Below are 23,255 nucleotides of genomic sequence, written 5' to 3'. Positions count from 1 at the left end.
TCAGTTAACGAGTGCGGCGAACGCACTTAGCGGGGAATTAGGCGCGGCAAGATGGAGGAGAGAGGAGCGGCGGAACTGCTGAGGAGACGTTTTGTCGGTCTCGGGCGGGACATAAAAAGGTGGATGGCGCGGCGGAGAGGAGGCCATAAAGGCACCGGCGGAGGGTGGCCGACGCTCCGACGCCGCCCCGCCGGGGTTTCGCCAGCCAATAGAGACGCGGCGTTAAATGGGAAGCGGGACGTCTGGGCGAAGAGGCAAATTAAAAGCACTTTGCTGTGATAAGCAGAGGGGAGGCAGGGGAGCAAAAAATACAATCCTAAGATGCGTCTTGGAGGAAGTGCACTCCTTCACGCCGCCTTTATCGGCCTCAGGTGGATGCGGATCAGTCGCACTTAATAGCGCGCAGCCGAAAATTTACGGGCCAGGCTTTTTGGGGAGCAAAAATACAAAACAGCTTTAATGCGTCATAATGTTACCCACAATGGCTTTTATGTTTTCTCAAAGGAAAGGCTGCATTCTTCCTTTCATTGTTTTTTTTCCCATCATGATCCCTCTGTACTTCTCCATCATGCGGTGTCGTGCCTAAAGTTCTACGGAACCTCAGCAAAGCCCGCCCAACGTGGGCCGTACTTTAAATTTCGACAGGTAAATTGATTCCAAATAAATGTGGTGGAAATTCAGACATTTAATTAGTAGCACAAATGTGCTGTTTTGACACTGAAATGGATAGCTTACGTTAGCCAGCAGGCTACTCATTATGTTTTGCTAAATTACGCAGGGACAACTCAACCACAAACTTTATCCATAACTGTGAGAAAATGTTTTCCACAATCCCGATGGTGCGGGTTTGGTTCCCAGTAGTGCTGCAACGATCCATCGAATAATTCTGTTGAACGGATCATTTTTCCACACAGACACAGGAAGATGAAGTGCAAGGTAACCTGTCGACGTCAGCTAATATAACGTAGTCTACAGAAAGAAATTGTGCAAAAATTTGACTTTACACCGATTTTATCGGCCTTATCGGTATCGGCCGATATTTAGCAGTTAATGCTGATCGGCTTTAATGTCATAATTCGCCGATCCGATCAATGACGTCATTGATCGATTTACTCCGCGTCGCCGTGTGCACAGTATATTTGAATTCAAAAGGTAGTTTATTTTTAGCCTTGTCGCGCGTCTTTTAACGTAGTATTGGAAATATCTGATGGCCAATAACGTTTTTTTTTTTTTTTTTTTTTAAAAACGAACAAAAAAATCATGTCGGCGGTGTGGGACAGACAACACGTCGCCGTTTTTTGTACGCTCATTGGGCTTTAACTTGTCAACTCAAATGCGAACGGATACACTCGTTACCGTGGCGACGACAACAAGCGTGGGGCGAGCCGACGGTATTATAAGGACAAAAATGGGGGGAAAGGTGCGTTGGTGGTCACCGGTGCTCAGGACAGGAGAGGACGTTCGTTTAAGGCTTGCTTGTTGTATGTTCCCGTACTTTTAATACGATACGGCTCGCAAGCAGGCGACAAAAAACATTATGTAGCCTAGCAAGCTAGCGGTAGCACGAACGGTTGGACGTAAACATGCCGCCGTTCTGTCGAACCATGCTCTAAAGTTTCGGTGTGGGTGAAGTCATTTAATTTAAAATGAAGTCATTTAATTTCAGTAAGTTAGCGCCCATTATTTCTGTCATGTAATGTCTGTCGGTTTGACCTGACTGATTAGAATACACGATCTCGTGAGAGCAGTGATTTCCAACCTTTATGGGGCCAAGGAACATATTTTACAATTGAAAACTCTCACGGCACACCAAGAAACAAAAACGTCACAAAAGTGGATACATTAATTATTGTATTTACGTCTTGCCATCTAATAGAAGGCCAATCATTTGTTCTGTCTGTCACTATGCCTCACTGGCATAAATAGAGGAAGAAAGATACCTTATTTATTGTACATATAACTTTTGGAGCAATTAAGTACACAAGTATATACAGTAAATGAACTGGTCATTGAAATAGACGCATTGCTCCATCTTGTGATCGGATCGGTTATCGTGTTTTTTAAACTCGCTGATCGGTGATCGGCGATGGGCCCCAAAAATCCTGATCGTGTAAAGCCAAGCAAAAATTGCTTAATAATGCAAAATCCATTTTTATCTGATTACTGGATTAATGGATGAGCTAATCGGTAGAATACTCGATTCCAAAAATATTTGATAGCTGCAGCGCTAGATCCCAGTCTCTTCCTTTAAAAGTCGCTACTACTTTTAAATACCAAAATACGCAATTTCCTGGATTGGGCTGACAAGGACGCCATTTTGTGTCAGCCACTATTCAAAACAAATCCAATTTGTCCTTGCAGTCATCCTTTGAAACGTTTGAGGGTTGCATTCCAATTATGAATGGTCTCTCTGCCTTCATGTTTTCACCCCCCCCACTCCACACAGACCCACACACTTCCTGCCTGACTTCCTGGACGCCCACCAAAACCTTCCAGGGCTCATTATGCCGGCTCGCTGCATGGGAACGAGCGGGAGCGATAAAACCAGGAGGCGCTTTGCCGCGGTGGGGGTGTAACGGCATCTGTTGGCCTCTAAGGTATCATGCTTGGCATCACACACGCACATGCGCACAGACACACACACACACACACACACACACTCACCGCATAATTTAAATTAGTGGAAAAAAAATTTCGGACATGGATTTTTGCTGATTGGGAAAACATCCACACAGACACGCAATGTGTAATTTGATATCTTTGTGTGTGTGTGTGTGTGTGTTTGTGGACACACTGAAGGGGGACTCTGTGTATTCTGACACCTGTCTCACTGGGCCATGGATGTGTCACCTGACCAAGGCCTGCACACACATACACACACACACACAAACACACACACGCACGCATGGCTGGACCTGCACAGTGTGACAGGATGACAGCAAGTTGCAGCTCTGGACTGTCTCCGTTCCCCAGTGTGTGTGTTTGTCTGTGTGTGTGAGAGTTAAGTGTAAAAAAAAAATCTGCAAAATAATATGTACAGGTATGTGGAAAATTTTAAAGAAAGGAACACTTGAAGCTGGGGACATCTAATAATTGATTTTATTTGAAAAGGCACGCGATGTGCTGTTTTGAAGTCGTGTGCAGGCGAAGTATTGGACTTGACTGGCAAGATCCACGAGCAGAGATCTTACTGGATGACCTCGATCGCGTTTTAACTGCCGCGCTTGTCCTGGAAACTTCCTGCAGGCCATCACGTGCCGCTAACGACAACAAGGGATCAAACAAACGCACGCGTCGGTGTCACGCCGCGCTGTCAACGCGGTGGCAGACGAGAACAAGGCGCCGCTAATGGTCGACCACATCCTGTCAGAGCAGACTGAGAGGAGTCGCAGGCCTTCGTTTATGGAGTAACCTTTAAGACAGTGTTACTTATCGCTCGCTAGCAACTATATAGTACCTCGAGACGCTTTCGGGCCGACGTCACATCACGTGACTCCTGTATACCGGCATGTTGCCGGTAAAGCTAACTATGGCTACGGTCGCATTCCTCGTCAAATAATGCCAACGTCACGCTCATTAAATTGCACTTTCAAACAATTGTCTGCCCGTCGGTTTGAGCTAACATTGCTGACACTATTTCGCCAGCAGCCCTTGTCTCTCGTCGTAATCACGTCGAATTCTTACCTTTGACATGACGAGAAAACTGTCTTTCCTGGGTATTTCCCATATACCACAGGCCCATGCATGTGTCTAGTCACAAAATACTCTTACACATCCAAGCTCTTGGACGCTTTGAACTTCTCGTAAGTGAACTTGGATTTTGAATGCAGATGTTAATTTGCGATGTTGCATTAAGCCTTGGTGGTCCTAGGGGCTGTTCTTGTCCGCTGTCTCGTGGGGTTCCACAGGGTTCACTTTGAGAGCCCCTGCTTTTCTCATTGTATTTGCTGCCCAAGGGTTGCATCTTGAGAAAGCATGGTATTTTCTTCCTTTGCTCTGCTGATGGCAGCATAGCAATGCATATCTGCCACTAAAGAAGAAAGATAATTTCACCTTAATACCAGAGCTGGTGTGCAGAGCCCACAGCGTTGTATTTAGTGACCGAGTGCTATTTGCGGCAGTGGCTGGCACGAGTACCCAGGCGTGGAGAATCCCCTATCAGGCTGCAGCGTTGAATGAGGTAAGTCGTTAAACAGATGTATAGTGTTCCCTATTGGGGTTTCACTGCATAGCGGGTTGTTGTTGTTCATAATTCTCCATATTGCGGGATTTTAAGTGTATGTTGTAATTTTGGGGGGTGGTAAAATAAACATTTCCTAGCCTAAAACATTAAAACTGGGAGTTGGGTTGTTTGCTGTCAGTCCAGCCTGGATGCTTGTTGTTGCCAATTTTGTGCCGCTAGTCTGGAGAGGCTGGAGGGGCTAGCACCTCAGGCGCTAGTCGTGGCGGTTCCGTAAAAACGTAGCGTAGCAGTCCAAGAGCGAAGGAATCTTTGGAGTGATACGTTTTAACGGTAGTCAACAGTGTTAGAGTGGAAAGTAACGGGTAAATGATCAAGAATAGTAATACACTATAAATTTTAAAGTTTGTTTCTTTATGTGTGCTTTTATTGTGTTACAATACAGTGCTATTTTTCTTGAGGAAAAACGGGTAAAAAAAAATAATTTTAAAAAAGTGTTGGCTGGAATGCATGAATGGTATTTCAATGCATTTTAATTGGGAAAATTGATTAGGACTCAATTGAGTTGCAAGCTTGGCTGAGGAACGAATTAAACTCGTAATACTGGAGCGTTTTAGCCTTTTTTCCCCCCTCCAACACTCCAAATTAAAACACCGTGGAAGAGGGATACAAGTGGCGCAGTTCTTTATCTCGGAGCAGAGTTACGAGCGCGGCACTGGCGTTTTACGGGCAGCAGGTAGAGATGACCGGCAGATGTGAGCCGTAAAAGCAAATGATAGCTCCACATATAACACTGAGGAATATCGCACACGAATGCCAGGCTGGCAAATGGGCGCAGGTGTGCGAGTCCGTCACCCGAGCCCAATAACGCCTGCTTGTTCAGTAGCACCGCACGGCTCATTCCAGACCCCCTCTCCGCCTCTTGCTTTCCTCCTCAGGCTCTCCGGAAAACCCCCGACACTCCTCCAGTCACGGCAACATCCTTGAAGTCGGTTGCACACCGATCCACGCGGCCGAACTAGAACTCACTTCACTAGCGATTGGAGATTTGAGGACAGGTAGATACAAACTTCCAGGTCGTGTATAACACCAGAAAGTTTTAAGACGTATGCAGTTTTGGTATTGATTCAAGTGATAGATTCACTCCTCCCCCCAACATTAGAAGCAAAAAGTCTGACGACTTTCACGTCCGGCGCAAATGGAGAGCTACGAGCAGGCCGGGCCCGCCGAGATTGCGCCGGCCGAATTAAAAGCCTTAATTGCCATTGTTGCCTAGGAGACCTCTCGGTTCCCTAAATGATGGCCCGGCGTCGTCATCAGTCAATATTATGACACGATGAATAATTTAATTTTTACACGCGCAATCGATGAGGCCTGACGACAACGTTTGCGCAAATGTGAGCTTTTATTTGTCCTCTAAAAATGTCGTTTTGCTAAATGATACTGACCCTTTGCATCCCGGAGCGCCGCCATCAATAAAGCATGTTTATGCACCGCTTGCAAAACCATCACTTTGGGACTTTTGAGGGGCGGGAGCGGGAAGAAAAAAAAAAAAGAACAAGAAGAAAAGGAAAGAAGAGCCGGCGGCGGCTGCTCGCTAAGTGCAGAGCGCTAGCACTAAATCTCGGGGAGTTAAAGTTTTACTGGGGCGGTATGGGCAAAAATGCCTCGTCAGCCATCTGCCAGCGCCTCTCACGGCGGCCGTATTTCCTGCCGCCGTTCAGCGTCCTGTGAGGGAAAACGCCGCACCGCCTCCCAGGGCCGCATCGCTCCATTACAGCCCCGCAGATGTGGAGCCGCCACGCTCGATTTAAAAAATATATACATATATAAATAAATACATTTTCAAAAACTGAATCGTAATGTCGGCCTGCGATGAGGACGAACACAATATTGGACACACGCGGTGACTGCAAATCACACAAGAAACACACAGATGCGGTGGTGCCTTGAGATGCAAGTGACAAGTGGTGTCTCAAAGCATTTGCATCTCAAATCATCTTTCCCCCATTGAAACGAATGAAAATGCAAATAAGCTGTTCCAGCTCCCCCCCCAAAAAAACACCCACATTGTTTTTATTTTCGTCAGAGTAACATTTGCTCTCCACACATAAACTGCGCAAACATTTGCTGCCGCCATCTAGCGGTGGGAGTCGGAGGCGCAGTCGTATCTCGAATATTTGCTTTTTGTCTCAAGACCAAAGAAATTGGCCAAGAAAAGTTTTATATCTCAGGAAACAAAAACAAAAACAAAAAGTCAAGGCACTCCTCTCAGCAGACATAGCGGCTTCAATTTTATTTGTATTTTTATTTGGCTTTTTTTTTTTTGGGGGGGGGGGGCACAACAGTTAGTCAGTAGACAACTATAATGGTGACCACGAAGGTGGTAATGCGTGTCCCATACGTTGCGTGCAAATGTTTTCTGTCCTCGTGTTTTACAGTTAATTTAATGGAGGCGTTGGAGTCGTCACATGGTATTCGGTTAAAAAAAAAAAAAAAAAAAAAAAAAGTCTCAAGACGCCATGACACGGGAGACCTTCCGTTTTTTGCTTTGAAACGGCCATTTTGACCATTTCCAGGTGTCTTTTTAAAACAAACTCATCCTCGAAGCTTGTGTCCGATTGCTATCAAATCGGAAAAACTTACGCCGTTGCTTTTGGGGAGCGCAAAGTTTGGGCGATTTCCCATAAAGCACGAAACGGTCCACCTCCGTATTGTCGCTCCTGTAAAAAAAAAAAAAAAAAAACCCTCCCACTCCATAAAGATGTGAGCGTTGCGATAGATGCTTATTTCCATGCTATTTATCATGATTTATCTGTTTATTTATCACGCGGCAGGTTGACTTCCCGTGTTCAAGCAGCGGGTCAGCTCGAGTAGCATACTTTATCTCTGCGCTTTTTACACGGCGGCCAAATATGAATAGTGGAACGTTATCGCTGCCACGCGTTATAAAAACATTCATCACGCCGCGCTGCAGGTATTTATCATGTCACCGGGGGGGGGGGGTAAAAGATGGCGCTGGCGAGATCCCATTTACCACTTTGTGGTCAGCGCGCGTCACCTGCCCCGATCCCCACTCTTTTTTTTTTTTTTTTAAGCTTCCATCTTGGATGTGAATGAAGTGGCTGGTGTCCTAATAGGATGGAAATATGAAGAAGAATAGTGAGGTGAGATCTACAATATATATTAATATTAACTCTGATGTGCAGACTGATAAATGTGGGGGAATTACTCAATTCTTCCTCTTTTAATAATTCTGTCACCCGCGCCCGCCGTTTGACCATTATGCCGCCAAAGTCATTTTTTTTTTTTTGCAGGAATAGGTAACATCATCAGTCATGATAATCATTTCATTAATCTTAGCCTGCTGTTTCCGAAAGCGCTTGCAAAGTCACGCCGAAGCAGATACGGCCGCTGCAAGGTGGCGTACGCGCCGGCTTCCTGATGCATGGGCCCGTGCGGACGCCTTCATCAGCTCGGAGATCGCGCGGACCGTTAAATACGGTTCGTCGCAAATCCGGGAAGAAACACACAATTTGCTTTTTTTTTATTTCAATAAAATAGGAAATAAACATTCTTCAGACATTTATTTTTTTTTTGCCATTGAAAATAATCAAAATACAAAGAATCCAACTGTAATCATCATAAATACACTTTTTTTTTTTTTTTTTTTTTAACATTCTTAATGTTAATAAGCACAATGAAAGAAATGTCATGCACATCTCAATTGTTCACATTCGTGAGAGTCAAGTATAAAAATACACTTGTATGACACTGTTTAGTGTAAAATGTTAAAAAAAAAAATATATATATATATATATATCTATAACAAAACACTCAGTATTAACATAAATGAATACGACATATGCATCACATTTGTCAATGTGCCCTATAATAAGAAAGAAGTATTTGCCAGAGGGGAAGGTAAAATAAGCAACTCATATAAGTGTGGACACCCTCTGACAACAGCGGGATGCGGCTCGATTCAGACTGAACCGATGTCATCCAAAGTCCGATTAAAGAGGAATCGGCACACACCTGCCATAATTTACAGTGCCTCAGATTAACCCCAAATAAAGTTCGGGTGTTCTTGATGGTTACTTATTCGCACGTGATGTCACTTCTGTGTATTTTGCGCAAAGAAGCCAAAGAAAAAGCCAAACAAAACAAAGCTGGAAGAAGAGTCTGATCTCACCTACTCGGAGACATTCAGCTCCCCTCCTCTTTGATTTGATAAATACAAGGGGACTTAATCAAGTTTAAAAATAACAAACAAACACGCAAATAAAGGCGAGGTCCGTGGAGAACTCATTAGAGGCCTTGTCAAACGCCAAGAGAGACTCCATAATTACCCCGTCGAAATAAAATATATGCAAAGCTCTCTGGTTTGGATTTGCTTCCCTTTTCGGAATTTACTGCTGAACTCAGGTCATTGCAAGTTGCGCTTTGAAAAAGTTTGACGCAGTCAAAGTCGAAGCGCCGACCGGCAAACTTCCAACTCGGCCCGTTGGAGAATTTTTTTTCCCGGTCACATTAAGAAGCTTTCCGTGTGTCGGAGTAAAAGATAAGAGCAGTCATATTTCGCAATCGGTTCGCGGGTGAGCTGGAGCCTATCCCGGCGGACCTGGTTCGCGAGCCGATCGCGGGGGCACATACGGACAAACAACTATTCTCACACACGTTCGCACCTACGGACAATTTGATCTGTCTGAAAAAAAAACGACGAAATAGTCATGAATGATTTACGGATCAAAATCCGATTCAAAAGGAATCGTCCAACAAATCGGACACTGATGGCAAATGAAATGTGCCCTGGTTCTGTGCTTGCGTGACAAATTTGGCTTGATTCAAGAAGGCAGCGGGTCCATTTGACCCTGAAAAGAAGAGTTACCAATAAATAAATACAAAATAAACAAGAGAATTTCATTTGGACCAAAAACAGCTTATTTAATTTTTTAAAAATAATTTAAAAAATTGTTTTAAATCAATTCAATAAATACATATTTATTTACAATGTCATTTTTCATCGTTTCTTGATGAATAATGTCCCAGGTCCGTCCGTGCTTGAATACAAGTTTGTCTTGATGCATAAAGTCCGTGGGTCAATTTAGCGCTGAACAAAACAGTTACAAGAGAATGAATACTGTTTCAAGTGTTTCTGACACTTTTGGCTAATTAAACACGCCCCGGGTCAAAGTGACCCGGTAGCATTATTGCTTTTCCTGGCAAAGGAACATAACTAGAGGCTTCAGGTGTAGCTCCAGCGCGTCACCGCACTTCCTTTACCTTGCAGTCCGTGTCGTCGTTTATCCTGTCGCGGCGTCCACTTCCGCGCTTGTTTTTTGTTTTGTTTTGTTTTTCTTGCATTTTCCTTTTTTTTTTTTTTTTTTTCCTCTCTTCGTCTAATGAAATCTCAGTGAAATCAGGCAAAGCGCTGACAAGGCGAGCGCCGTCCTGGGGCCGCACAGCCAATCCTCTCAGGGCGCCTTTAAGATAGCAGCTAATGTGCTCCGAGAGTGTGTGTGTGTGTGTGTGGGGGGGGGGGGGGGGGCATTTAAAAGAAGGGGGGGGGGGTCCCCCCCCCCCCCCCCCTCCCTTGCTGCAAACACGAAGAGAAAATAGTGTGGAAAAGAAGTGAGTTAATCTAAATCTAAGCTGTGGACAAAGAGCAAGCAGAGGGGGAAAAAGGACGGATGAAAATGCGGGTAAACTTCTTTGCGTGCGGCGGCCATATTTCCCTCTCAAAATGACACTTTAATTAAACAAATTACGGCTGGAAGGACCTTCAAGTACGCGATAAGGCCGCGGGGAGATAGCGGCCTTATAGGAAGTGTTTATCAGGGGACGCCGAGGGCTTAAACCTTTAATAGGTAATGCCCAGATAAGTAAGCCTTTTGTGGCGTTAGCGCCGCGCGCACATTTCACATTGCGCGGCTTACTCCAGAGCACTCGGAGAAAAGCTGGATCAAAGCAAAACACGCCCCCCCCCCACCCTCCCCCTCCCAAAAAAAAAAAAAAAAAAGTGTCCCCGAGCTAAACTCCTCAGCGCTCGCCTTGATTCTTCAGACCTTAGCCAGCCTCCTCCAGCCTGTTTAGATTTTATTTTTAACTAGCTGGCCGTAAGACTCTTAACAATCTGCACGCACGGGCGCCGCTTTCCACCTGTCAGACGCGCAAACAGAGCTAAGAACCAACCGCGCGTCGGGGAACTTGTTTGTTTGTTTGTTTGGGAGTGCCGTAACGAAATGTTCATCCGCATATTATTATTATTATTATTTTTTTTAAAGTTACTCTTTCAGAATATAATTACAAGAAGAATAACGCTGCAAGCAGCGATGAACAAGTTAGTAGGAGTTCTTCAAAGTGCAAGCCCAAACTATTGACTTTTTTGTTCAAATCTCCAGTATGGATCCTTGAGACTTTTTTATGTCCTCCCAATTCCGTGTCAAGTTTTTATTTTATTTTATTTTATTTTTTTCCCCAGGGGCGCTACTGAGCTCGCTAAAGTGACCTGGATGGACGTCAAGCGAGGTTTATCATGCTACCGAGTACGTTTCATTCATATTGTTGTCTGCGTTTTCTTTTTTTTTTTTTAAACACGGCACGTCTCCACGGCGATGTCGTCACTCCTCCTCGTTCCGCGTAAAAACAGGAAGTGATGATGTCACCGGCGGATGTGTCGAGCACGTTAGCATGTGTTTGGGTTTAGCGGAGACATGTGGTGCTGGTCGTCGTGGTAAGACGTCATCTTGCTCGTGTCTCAAGTTAACTGCTCCCCTGGGAGAAAACCGTTTAGATCACTTCCTGTGGACATCCCGAACACCGCTGTGTGTATGTGTGGGGGAGGCCGGGCTCAGCAGCACCGCCACGCAACTAAGTGAGCCGCTCTTAATAAGACGCACAATGTATAATTAAACATTTCAGTGCATACTTTAGCACAAAAGTAAACACGTGTCTATGTAAAACATAAGCACTGTACGTGAGCGTGTCAGCTGTCCGACACTGACGACACTGATGTTTGTGATACACACACACACACACACACACACAAACATGCACACAAAAGGATGAAAGTGACAAGCGCTCGTGTTTGTGTACAAACAAGACGAGGTTGTCGAACATGAGCGGGAAGACCGATGTGAACAAGGCAGCCCCGCAGGACACGCACACACACATCAGAGTGCTGGAGCCAGTCACTTGATACTCGTCGTCGACGCCTTTTTAACACTCACTGTTGTGTTCGTAAACAATAAAATGTGTTTGCAACACGGGAATTAAAGCGCATTTAGTGATGAACTAACAGGATATCTGTTGATATTTCACTTTATTATATTTCAGGATATTTATGGATCGAAAATGAATTGATTGGATATTTATTTGATGGTTTAAAATGAACCCAATGCTATGCTAATAGCTGTCAGCCCATATATGGCATTTTCCCATTGTATTTTGTATCGGCGCGAGAATAAAAAGTGCAGCTACAGGAATTTATTTTCGCCACTCGGTCAATGTGGCGTCGATGGAGTTAAACCGTGGAAAAAAAAAAAAAATGCACGTTTTACGAGATAACATTTTCGTCACACCGTATACTTTTCCGTGATTCCCAAAAACGCTGTTACAGATTCCAGGCACCTGAAAAACGTACAGTATATTTCAAAAAGGTTACTGAAGAAATCCTTTACGGTTCACAAAGTTACATTTTACATGAAAAGTAATTCGCTTGGACTATTACTCTAATTATAGTACCAGGGTTGCATATCAATGCTAGAGTACAAGCTAGCTATGTTAATTGATATGTTAACCGGTCAAGAACAATTTTAGGATTTGTATGTATTTTTCTGATAATTTGTTTTTGAGTGACATAGTGTACACCATTATGGCTGAAAACATTGAAAAAATATGTAAAATTGAGGAGAGGACTTACCTGGTCGGAGCAATTAGCTTGATGATGTCATTCCTGCTGAGTAATGTATCTCACTTTTTTTTTCTCCATCTCTAGAAGGCCCATAATGTTTTTTTTTTTTTTTTTTAGTAAACAGGGTTACATGTATGTTGAGTGACACATCTTCAGAACCTAATTTCCGCTATTTTAAAATATATCCGTGACAGAAAATGTCCACCAACTCTGGAATGACGCACAGATGTTTCAGTACTCCTCATCCTTGGACTTCGGACTCCACTTGTAGGACTCGTTTCAGAGGAAAGTTCCGGAGTCCTCAGAGTGACACATGGCTGCTGATTAGCGGCTTACGGCAGTGTCAACTCGGCGTATTTTTATTTCCCGGCGTCGGGCCGGAGCGCTGACAGGAGTCAAGGACGCCGCTGTCGCTTCGCATTAAGCGACACATAAATCGCGGCCGGGCGGCAGGAGAGCAGCTCAAGTTGGGCGGCGACGAGCACAGCGACGTAAATCCAACATGATGAGTCGCCGGCTGTCGTTCGTGACGGTGTGGCTCCGGCCCACCAGCCGTATTGACACACAATGGAACGCAAGCACGACAACACGTCTGATTTAGTACACAAACAAGTGGACAAGATACAAGCATACTTTATGTAATATTTACTTTTGCGGGTCAACGTAACGTATTATTTATTATTTCCACCGTTATCTTTTTTTTTTTTTTTTTTCATTTGATCTGTTCTACATTCATTTTTTTTAACTTCCGTCTTTACATCTTTGAAGTTAAGTGTTAAAGAAATACAAAACGTGCACACATGATCTTAAAATGTGGTGATGCGCCTTTTTGTTTTGTTTCACCTACTGCCATGGACAGTCATACTCGTCAAATGGAATCCCGTCATTTTCTGCCACCGATGAATATATATGTTTTTCAATGGGTAGATGTGGAAGAGGTTCTCGCCCAGCTTGCCCGTGAAATTCAGGTTTGCAAGACTAGCGTGAAAAGTGTGCGTCGCGATCAGGAGAAAAGAGGCCTTTGGAGTGGATGACGAAGGGCATGTAAAAAAGACGAGTCAGCGTTGCTCTCGGCGCGTTTCGTGGTTGTTTATCTGTATATAAATGATTATTCCGACATCAAAAGCCTTTTGTTAGTCCTGATTTTGTCATTTTAAGTGTCACAAAATAAAATATAAAAAAGAAATCACTTTTCTACTACTTTTCTCAACAAGCATTATTTTCTCCTCTTTTTTTCGTCAGAAAACTGGTGTTTTCGTAAATGGAAAAAGCTAGAAAAACTTTTTTTTTTGTTAGCACGTTGCTAACGCTTGACAGCGAATCAGAGCAGCTCACGAGGCGTAGTTCACCAATGTCAGACATTTCTAATCATCTCCATTCCTTCTACTTCCTCATCTGGAGCCGTCATTCGCTGCTCGCACCCTCCTTCCTCAGCCTTCATTTTGTGGGGGGGGCGGAGGGGGGGGGGGCGTGCAAGTGGGGAGACTGCAACGGCGACAGGCCAAGCAGAAAGTCATTTTTCACTTTAAATGCCAAGTGGTGATGTAGCATAATATTCCGTCAGAAATTAACCATCTTTTTCCGCCACCGCTGCTGCCTGTCACCGAGTGAAGCTGGAGTGGGGGGTGGGGGGGCACCTCACACTACCAGAACCTTTGATATCATCTGGTCACTTTAACGAGCACCTGCATGAGCCACCGTTGAATTGTCCTCAAGTGAATTTGGGCGTCTTGGGGGGGGTAACACCAACGGTCGACCTCCCGCACTTTGGCTGGATTTACATTAGGTGTTGAATCAATTAGTCAATTAGTGGACAAGTTGACTTTACTACTCCGCATTGACCTTTAATGCTTGAAGTGGGGTAGTTACGAATGACACGTTATTGGCATCTCGTCTTCCAATCTTCTCTCACTTTCGACCAGCCCGTCCGTCTGCTGCCGTCGCCACACTGCAACGTTCTGTCGAAGCCGACTGTCGGCCGCTGGTTTTGCGGCGAACCGTGTCACAACGTCGCATATCTTAACATGAATGAAAAATGCACATGATCTTTGGCATCGGTACGGCGGCGCTGACAAGCATGTCAGTAAATGGGGTGAACAATCACTGCCAAAAGCCTCTCAAAATATCACTGTGTCAATCCACATCTTCCTTGACAATCGCGCCATGTTTTTGTGGTTCAATTTAAAAAACAAAACAAAAAAAAAACAGTACAAAACAGTATTCTATATTTGTAGCCTCAAAACCTGATACAGGGTCACAGCTTTTCCATTTTCCATAGACGTGCGGTGCTCAACCCCTCTGTGTGTGGAAACCAGCTGCCACCTGTATTTATTTATTTTTTTCGCAATGGTCAACTTCGGTCGCATTCAGCTGCGTTGCTCGGTGTGCGTCGAATTCAAGTTGAGTCTTCTGAATACCGTGTCGAGTCAAGTCTTTCATAAGTTTTGGCCAAATGTAGTCTGGCTGGAGTGAAGTCACGCGATTGGAGTCCCCCACCTCCGCCCGACAAACCCCTCGGCTACATTCAGGCGCTTTTGATTGTTGGGGAAGCAGGAAGCAGATCGATGGAGGCTTTCAGAAGCGACTCCTTCCATCCATTCGGCGATGTTAACGACAGCCATAACTCAGCAAGCTGGTGGTGGTGGTGGGGGGCATCATATATATATATATATATATATATATATACATCTACCACCCCTAGGCCCCCCTCCTCAGGTGTGACCTTTCTGTCTCTCTTCTGCCAGCTCCGACAGAAAAAGGTGTCAATTAATGACATTTAGAAAATTTCATATCCCTCCCAATAACTCTCAGGCCTTTTACAACAACTCCTTTATCGATGCTGAGGACTCTCGGGTGGTGGTGGGGGGGGGGGGGGACCTCAGCGTGTCATTAATGTCGTGTTTCAACACCATCCTACTTTCAAGCGTGAAGCCCTTGTTGGTAGTACGCTTTGAAACGGTTGCCGATTGTCGAACGACAACAATCTTCGTAAGCTGGCTGTTCATCGACTTTGCGCAGGCACGGCGTGGGGAAAAAGTCAAGATCGACCAAAATTTCTGAAATTCATTCGTCTGTTTGAATTTCCAGAAACTTATGCGATCACCTTCGGTCCCCATGACCAACGACGCCCAACGACTTTTGAAATCGGGCCTGAAACTAAACTGAATTAAAAGTCTATGCCCATCTTTCGCATAAGTTTAATAGATTTGTATCGCTAAATAGATCTGTATTGTTTGACTTGAAGAAGTGCCGTTATTACCAGAAACTGATCTGACCGCTGCTCGTCCTCCGTGACTAAAGACACCCGAAGATGTTTCAAATGGAACCTGAATAGAAACTGAATCTGCCTTGAAAGGAACTTCATTCACACAGTGTATTCCCATCTTTCAGTTAAGTTGAATAGTTGAAAACCTTCGGTGCGTTCTCCCGTCAGAGATCCATATTGTTTGTTGTGCGGTAGCGCTGCGGTTACCTGCCCGCTGTGTCAGTGTAAACAGCCAGCGGGCGACATAACCTTTCACGTCGCAGTACACAAGTAATTGAAGCCCTTGACCCCGTCGAGCAGCGCCGGCTTGTAAGTACAAACCTGACATTTTGATACCGCTCCGGGGGTTGGCGGTGATGGTGGTCGGGGTGTGGTGGTGGGGGGGGGGGGGGGGTGTATCCTTCACACCCGCTTATTTTTATATTTCAATAATCCATTAAGGCGGTCGCAGGGAGCAAACAGTGAGAGCGCCCGAGCGAGCGAGAGAGCGAACGAAGCGGGCGGGCGGCCACCGCCGTGTGGGAAGTGTGAATGATTAAGATTGTCAAGCTCAAATAATGCACTGGCAAGACAGACCATAAATCAGCTTTTGTGACATTTTGCGAGCAGGCGGCGGAGGTTTTATGCTTGAAAGCAGCCATGCAATCACACACAAACAGCTCCCTGCCCCAAATGCCACTCATTCATTATTAATATATGCTATATTTATTTATTTCCCGCTCTTTTCCCGCTCGGTCGTACTCGGCGTGTAACCTTTTCCCGCACGGACGTACTGGACTTCTTTATAATTACGTGGCGGCCGGGGAAGGTCAAAAATCCATGGACCGTCCCGGTCAATGGATTTTGGCGTGGCTAACGTTAAATGACGACAGATATTGATCGCGGTCCGGGGTCCGGGGAGGCCGCGGTGTGGCCTCGCTGACCGGCTTACTCCAGTCGCTTCACGCCAGATAGGTTATCCGCCTCTGCCATCGTCATTATCGCACCGCCCGCCCAGCCCCCTTCTTTAACATTCATACTTTAATCATCGGTCGCTATCATCCCCCCGACCCCACCCCCCACACCCGCCGGAAAAATTTACGGCGCCATCAGCCTCATTTGCATGTCGCTTTCCGATTGAGGTCGTCCCGAAAAGGCGGCTTTTAAGTCGTTACCCACCTCTCGACCGCCGCCTCCCTCCCAACCTCATCCGCCCGACAAGAGCCATAAAGTTAATTTCAGATCAGCTGATTGACTCGCACCAACCTGCCGACATAGGCTAGAAAAATAACAACATACTGGTCTCGTCTTCAGCCGATGCCCGTGCTGTTGTTAAAGCCCAATCAGGAAATTCCACCACAGCTCACTTGCCATTTAATTAAGATTGCTCTGAAAACTGAAAACAGATTTCAATATGTCATTTCAGAATGTTTTCTTTTATGCGACATCATTTCGGAGGCAAAAAAAAATAAATGCTAACAATTTGAAAGATTTGAAAACAGTCACCATGGACGTGTTCGTGTTCTCCATGTTACAGGAGATTAAAAAAAAAACAAACAACATATACCCTTGAAAGGTCTGGTCACAAATGCTAACGCTAATCCCAATGCCCTATGAGCATAATCAGAAACCGCTCATTGGGTGTTTTTTTTTTTTTTTTTTACTGAATTCAGGTAAAAATTGTCTTATTGGTTTTGTGTTTCCCATTATGTGTTTGCATTAGCGTTAAGCTATTGGAATTCAATTTTCACTTCCTACAGGGTGAAACAGTTCCATAATTTCCCCCAAATTGCCGTTTTTGTCCGAGCTTGTACGAATGACAACCCTCGTGGCCAAGAAATGAGCCTGTGTTGCATTCAGGGCCCGTGGGACATTGGAGCGCCCCGCGAATGTGGGCCTCAGCCGCATGTTGTTTTGATACGCAGCTGCCATCCGTGTGAAATATTAATGCAGCCGGCTGATTTGGGATGTCGAGCGGCGTGTCACTCATTTGCCTTTTAATCATGCGGCAGCTTGAGGAAGGGAAAAATAACTCCTTCCTTCCTGGGTGGCTGTCAACGTCTCGCCAAAAAGTCACGAGCATGGCGACGCGTCATTGACAGCTGCTCCTTTGGCTCATCACAGGCTGTCTTTCGCCTTCCTTTCAGGCCTAAACAAGGAACGTCGCCGCATGAAAATTTCAACGCGCCGAAATATGCGAATTAGGCGGATACTAAATTTTTCAACGCCGCCAAATTGGCTGCACTCGGGATAACATTTGGACGCGCCCGTGATGACGATGATGATCTTGACAGATGATGTCATGACTGCACCGCTAAGCTTTAAATTACCAAATGAAGTTGGGATGTTGTGTTAAACATAAATAAAAAACAGAATGCAATGATTTGAAAATCATGTTCAACCTGTATTTAATTGAATACACTACACGGACAAGATATTTCATGTTCAAACTGATAAATGTTATTGTTTTTAGCAAATAATCATGAACTGAGAATTTTATGGCTGCAACACGTTCCAAAAAAGCTGGGACAGGTGGCAAAAAACGACGGAGAAAGTTGAGGAATGCTCATCTAACACCTGTTTGGAACATCACACAGGTGAACAGGCTCATTGGGAACAGGTGGGTGCCATGATTGGGTAGAAAAGGAGCTTCCCTGAATTGCTCAGTCATTCACAAGCAAAGATGGGGCGAGGTTCACCTCTTTGTGAGCAAGTGTGTGAGAAAATAGTCCAACAAATTAAGGACAATGTTCCTCAACGTACAATTGCAAGGACTTGAGGGATTTCATCATCTACGGTCCATAATATCAAAAGGTTCAGAGAATTTGGAGAAATCACTGCATGTCAGCGGCGCGGCCGAAAACCAACATTGAATGCCCGTGACCTTCGATACCTCAGGAGGCACTGCATCAAAAACTGACATCAATGTGTAACGGATATCACCGCATGGGCTCAGGAACACTTCAGAAAACCAATGTCGGTAAATACAGTGCGGCGATACATCCGTAAGTGCAACTTGAAACTCTACTATGCAAAGCAAAAGCCATTCACCAACAACACCCAGAAACGCCAACGGCTTCTCTGGGCCCGAGCACATCTAAGATGGGCCGATGCAAAGTGGAAAAGTGTTCTGTCGTCCGACGAGTCCACATTTTAAATTGTTTTTAGAAATTGTGGCCGTCGTGTCCTTCGGGCCAAAGAGGAAAAGAACTATCTGGACTGTTATGGACGCAAAGTTCCAAAGCCAGCATCTGTGATGGTACAGGGCTGCGTTCGTGCCAATGGCATGGGTAACTTACACATCTGTGAAGGCACCATTCATGCTGAAAGGTACATACAGGTTTTGGAGAAACATACGCTGCCGTCCAAGCAACGTCTTTTTCATGGACGCCCCTGCGTATTTCAGCAAGACAATGCCAAACCACATTCTGCACGTGTTACAACAGCGTGGCTTCGTAGTAAAAGAGTGCGGGTACTAGACTGGCCTGCCTGCAGTCCAGAACTGTCTCCACCCACGAAGCTTCAACAATTAGTGTTCTCAGTGCCCAAACCTTTAAGGTGATGTAACACAGTGGTAAACATGACCCTTGTCCCAGCTTTTTTGGAAAGTGTTGCAGCCATAAAATTCTAAGTTCATGATTATTTGCTAAAACAAGTTTATCAGTTTGAACATGAAATATCTTGTCTTTGTAGTGTATTCAATTAAATATAGGTTGAACATGATTTGAAAATCACTGTATTGTGTTTTTATGTTTGTACTGCGGGCTACCAGGACACCAGGTTTCATCATGCCCAAGGAAACCACTTCCGACTGGCGGGAGCGAGTCTGCACGCCGCTACATCTCAACGGTGCCAAGTCAGCCAACATCCATGAAACCCCAGGACCAAACAAATAATTGTGAATTGCATGAGACTGATTCGACCCCTTCTAGGACTCTCACCCGAGCAACTAGTCTCCTTCAGCTCCCTGGTAGGATTTTTCTGAATGTTACAGCACTGGTGGGTTTTGGGGCCGACGGTTGTTTTGTGTACTTGTCGGTCGTTGAAACACTTAAATGTTTGATAGTTAAATTGAGGAACGCTAAAGAGGGAAGGGATCTTAATGGGGACCTTATAGCCACTGTTACACATGAGACTGAGTCCCTGGGGTTGGTCTTGTCAGGTAACCATCGCGAGACCAGACGTTTTTTTTGTTTTGCCAACCCAATTGCCACTTGTTGTTTTGGGCCTTACATAGCTCAAGCTCCCGCCTTCTCTCAGGATCCACCCTGTCTTTCATGTGTCATTACTGAAGCCAGTTTCCTCCAGCCCGCTGAGTCCGTCAGAGGTGCCCCCTCCTCCTCCGCGCCTGGTCGACGGTGCCCCCATTTTTTCTGTGAGGCCGATTATGGACTCCAGAAGAAGGGGCAGGGGGGTACAGTATCTGGTCGACTGGGAGGGATATGGCCCAGAGGAACGGCAATGGGATCCTGGATCTCATCACCCTGAGAAACCTGGTAGGCCACTAGGGGGCGTCCGTTGAAGAGAGGACGCGGGGTAGGGGAGCACTGTCATATCCTGTTTTGTTTGCTTGTTTCCTGTGTGAAATTCTCTGTTGTGTCGCAGTACCTGGGTTCTGGTCGGTGGGCGGAGTCTCCGGCGATGCAGCTGCTGGTGATTTGTCATCAGCAGTGTATTTAATCATGGGAGACCCAGGAGAAGAACGCCAAGAAATTGTACTTTGCTTGCCAGCTTTGTTGCATTCCCACGTTCATCCCGTCCTGCCTGTAGGTATTTTTCGTCTGCTGTTTTTCTCGTAAGTACTACTGTGTTTTTCTCTTCTCATTTCTCTATATGTTAAATTTAGGGTACTCTAATGTCCTGGCATGCGGGCAAGGACAGCCACAGTCGATGATGCCCTTTCGGACGTTTATTGAACGAGACAAACAGTCAAACACACAAAGGCAAAAATGAGAACGGGCTGCTGTAGGTCACCGCTCACGCCCAGACACTCACGCGCAGACTGACCGACACTATCTCCTGATGTCACTCACTCGGTCACTCCCCTTAAAGGCACACAACCAACACATGGATATTAAGAGTACGTACTGTACAGTAATTACACTGTATAAAACCAGTTTATTCCTTATTATTTTTTGTTTGATTGTGTTTGTATAATATAAAAAAAGATTTCAGCAAAGGACTCACCCCAACTTCAGTTGAGTTTCCAGTATTTGTAGAAATACTGTATCAAGAGTTGTTATAAATATTAACTTACTTTTATGACTCCACGTTTCATTTCATCTTTTTTTTTTTTTTTTATTTCCACTTTTTTAATGAACTGGATGGATCGCATTTCAAGGCAATAAAGTCTTTTTTTTTTTTTGTTATTGCCGTTGATGGAAACCTCGGCCGAGCATATGGACGCTGATTATGCCACGACGGCGTTACGGCTGGCGTGTAATTACTTTTATGGAAACCATCACACTTGACAGACATGACAATGTTCCACGCGAAACAAGAGCGATTAAAAGCGACAGCCGTTTCCACTTTCCGCTAATTGAAATTTGCACTTTTTTTTGTGCTCCGACAGAACCTTCATTAAGCGCAAACTCTAATAGGAGAAGAGTGTCAAATATGCTGCATTTACAAAGATAATAACGATTTTTTAATTGGCATATACATGTTACCTCTTGCGTATTTCCGTGATCTTATTTAGCTGCTTGAGGGGATCAAATTATTAGAAACAACACAACATTTCTGCCTCGAAGTTTCCGCAGGACAAAAAGGAAGGTTCCGCCCGGAACCTATATTTCACATGGACATTTATCGTAGACGCAGTACTGAGCCAATGATAAACACTGTCAAAAACGACAAAGGAGGTTGTGCAAGTGATGTTTTTAAGACACTGTTAGATGTGTAATGTACATATAACACGATAAATTAGAGTCAGCTGAATGTTAGTTCGCGATTTTTTACCTCAATTAGTCAGCGCAAGCGCGCTAATGCTTGTCGCCATTGCTAGCCCCTTAGCATTTAGTATTTTGCAGCCTCAAATTCTGTACAGTAAATTTGTACCAACATCGGCAGTTTAAGGATTGGAATCCATCCCTCATAGATGACAACAAAATGCATGTTTGTAGTTATATAAATAAAACAATTAAAAAATCTAATGGGGGGGGGGGAGGTAATTATACGATTCGTCGATCAATAATAGGAGAATCAAATCTTAAATGATTCGATAGTGACAGATCTAAAATAGATATGCATATATTTTGAAATATTTTTATTATATGGTCACTATTTGCATTATTATTTAGTTTTGCTTACCGCAAATGGAAAACGTGTAAGCTCAATGTCTGTCCTTACGAGAAAGGCATCATTTACGTCTTTTCGTCACCCTCGATGAAACGAAAAGTAGCCGAGTCGCCTACTTTTTGACTGATGAATTCATATTCTATTTTTTTTTTTCGCGGTTTGATATGCGATGGAAATGTCCCGGCGCTTCATCGGACGCTACGTGGAATTGTCACGTCGGACAAAACAGTCGGCGGATGAAACCTCGTATTTGATCTTTGCATTTTATCACATCCGACTTGTTTGCCTCCTCCGCCGCGAGGAAGTGTCTTTTTTCCCTTCTCTTTTTTGACAAGGCTCCAGATTGCGTGCACATCAGGTGACAATTAAGACATAACAACGCAAATTATGTGCCGTCACATCCACTTACCTTCACTCGCTGACAGTTTGCAGTGCGTTAAATTAACAGCGCCTCTTCGCCGCCGCAACGCTCACCTGTAATGAGCAATTAACGCCGACGCCGGCCCCATCTGTAAAACTTGATTTCCTTTTTTTTTTTTTTTTTTTTTTTGTTGTTGTTGTTTTTTTTTTTTTTTTTTTTTTTCTTTTCCTGAGACAAATGCGACGACCGGCATCTTCGCCCCCGCTTAACACGGCACATTTCAAACAATCCAGAACGCGCCTCCTAAATAATTCAGCGGCTGCAAACATAAAACAACTGTTAACACGCCAGAATAATTAGTTATGCTTGCTTGACATGTTTGCGCCATTAATAATTAATGCCTTTATCTTAATTAACAACAACACTGCTTTTCGCCCCTGTTACGAAAATAAAGCAGAAAACAGACAATTACGCCATAAATATTCAGCACGGCCGCTTATTTAGAGCTGGCGTAATGGGCCGAAGACATTCTGGAGTGATCTGTTTCAAGAGGCCACTCGTGCTTTCGCCATTACAACTTGCACAAAATGTGGGCTAATTATCCGACAGGAAGTATAAAACACCTCGGGCCCGGAGAGAGCTGCGTTGCCACGGCGACCAGCGCTAACCACTGTGACTGTTGACCGGTCGCACCCACTCTCTCGCTGCCTCTCGGTGTGCTCTTTTTTTTTGTTTTTTTTTTTTAAACACCAAATATATAAACACCAAATAAAATATTCATTTACTGTATTCAAAATTCGATTTGTTTTCCTCAAATAGCGACCCCCAACGCTACGGCTGGCATGATTAAAGTGACACAATTCGTATACGGTAACGTATACACACCCGAATCTGGCCAAAAAGCAAAAAAAATATAAAAAATCACACGTTTTCAATCGGAATTACAGCCAAAGCACAGGAAATTGAATATAATCAGAATACAATATGCTACATTAGAGGTGTATAGAATGTTAAATATGTTGTAAATTGCAAATCTGAAGTCCATTTAAAGGGTATTGACACTTGACAGCTATTAAATTGGATTGTTGCGCGGTATTGATATTGAGATTTGTTTTTGCGACTTCTTCTGTAACTTGCATAGTTTATTCATTCTGTGCTTTCATTTCAGAGTAAAATGAGAAATTGAACTGCGTGACTGAATTTAAAAAAAAAAAAAAAAAAAAAAGTTGGAAAAACTGGAGTGTTCTAAAACTTCTGA

The 23,255-nt window shown here is 44.4% G+C and overlaps 1 protein-coding gene across 13 annotated transcripts in view; it reads left to right on the top strand.

Moving 5' to 3' along the window:
* Nucleotides 1-557: 557 nt before the first annotated feature.
* The window catches only part of ccne1 (cyclin E1), a 59,319-nt gene continuing 36,621 nt past the window's right edge, over nucleotides 558-23,255 (top strand). For 6 of the 13 annotated variants that reach the window (XM_061706026.1, XM_061706062.1, XM_061705989.1 and 3 more), the window contains exons 1-8: nucleotides 1,349-1,420; nucleotides 2,447-2,597; nucleotides 5,119-5,238; nucleotides 7,279-7,347; nucleotides 19,112-19,309; nucleotides 19,634-19,835; nucleotides 19,945-20,105; nucleotides 20,186-20,419. The gene's annotated coding sequence lies outside the window, so the exon portion shown is untranslated. Of the gene's footprint in view, nucleotides 646-870; nucleotides 937-1,348; nucleotides 1,421-2,446; nucleotides 2,598-5,118; nucleotides 5,239-7,278; nucleotides 7,348-19,111; nucleotides 19,310-19,633; nucleotides 19,836-19,944; nucleotides 20,135-20,185; nucleotides 20,420-23,255 lie in introns of those variants that run through there. The other 7 variants (XM_061705980.1, XM_061705997.1, XM_061706054.1 and 4 more) reach the window with 7 other exon arrangements.

Source organism: Phycodurus eques, chromosome 2 (assembly GCF_024500275.1).
Source record: "Phycodurus eques isolate BA_2022a chromosome 2, UOR_Pequ_1.1, whole genome shotgun sequence".
NCBI classification, from domain to species: domain Eukaryota; kingdom Metazoa; phylum Chordata; class Actinopteri; order Syngnathiformes; family Syngnathidae; genus Phycodurus; species Phycodurus eques.
This window is presented reverse-complemented; position numbering and strand designations above follow the sequence as displayed.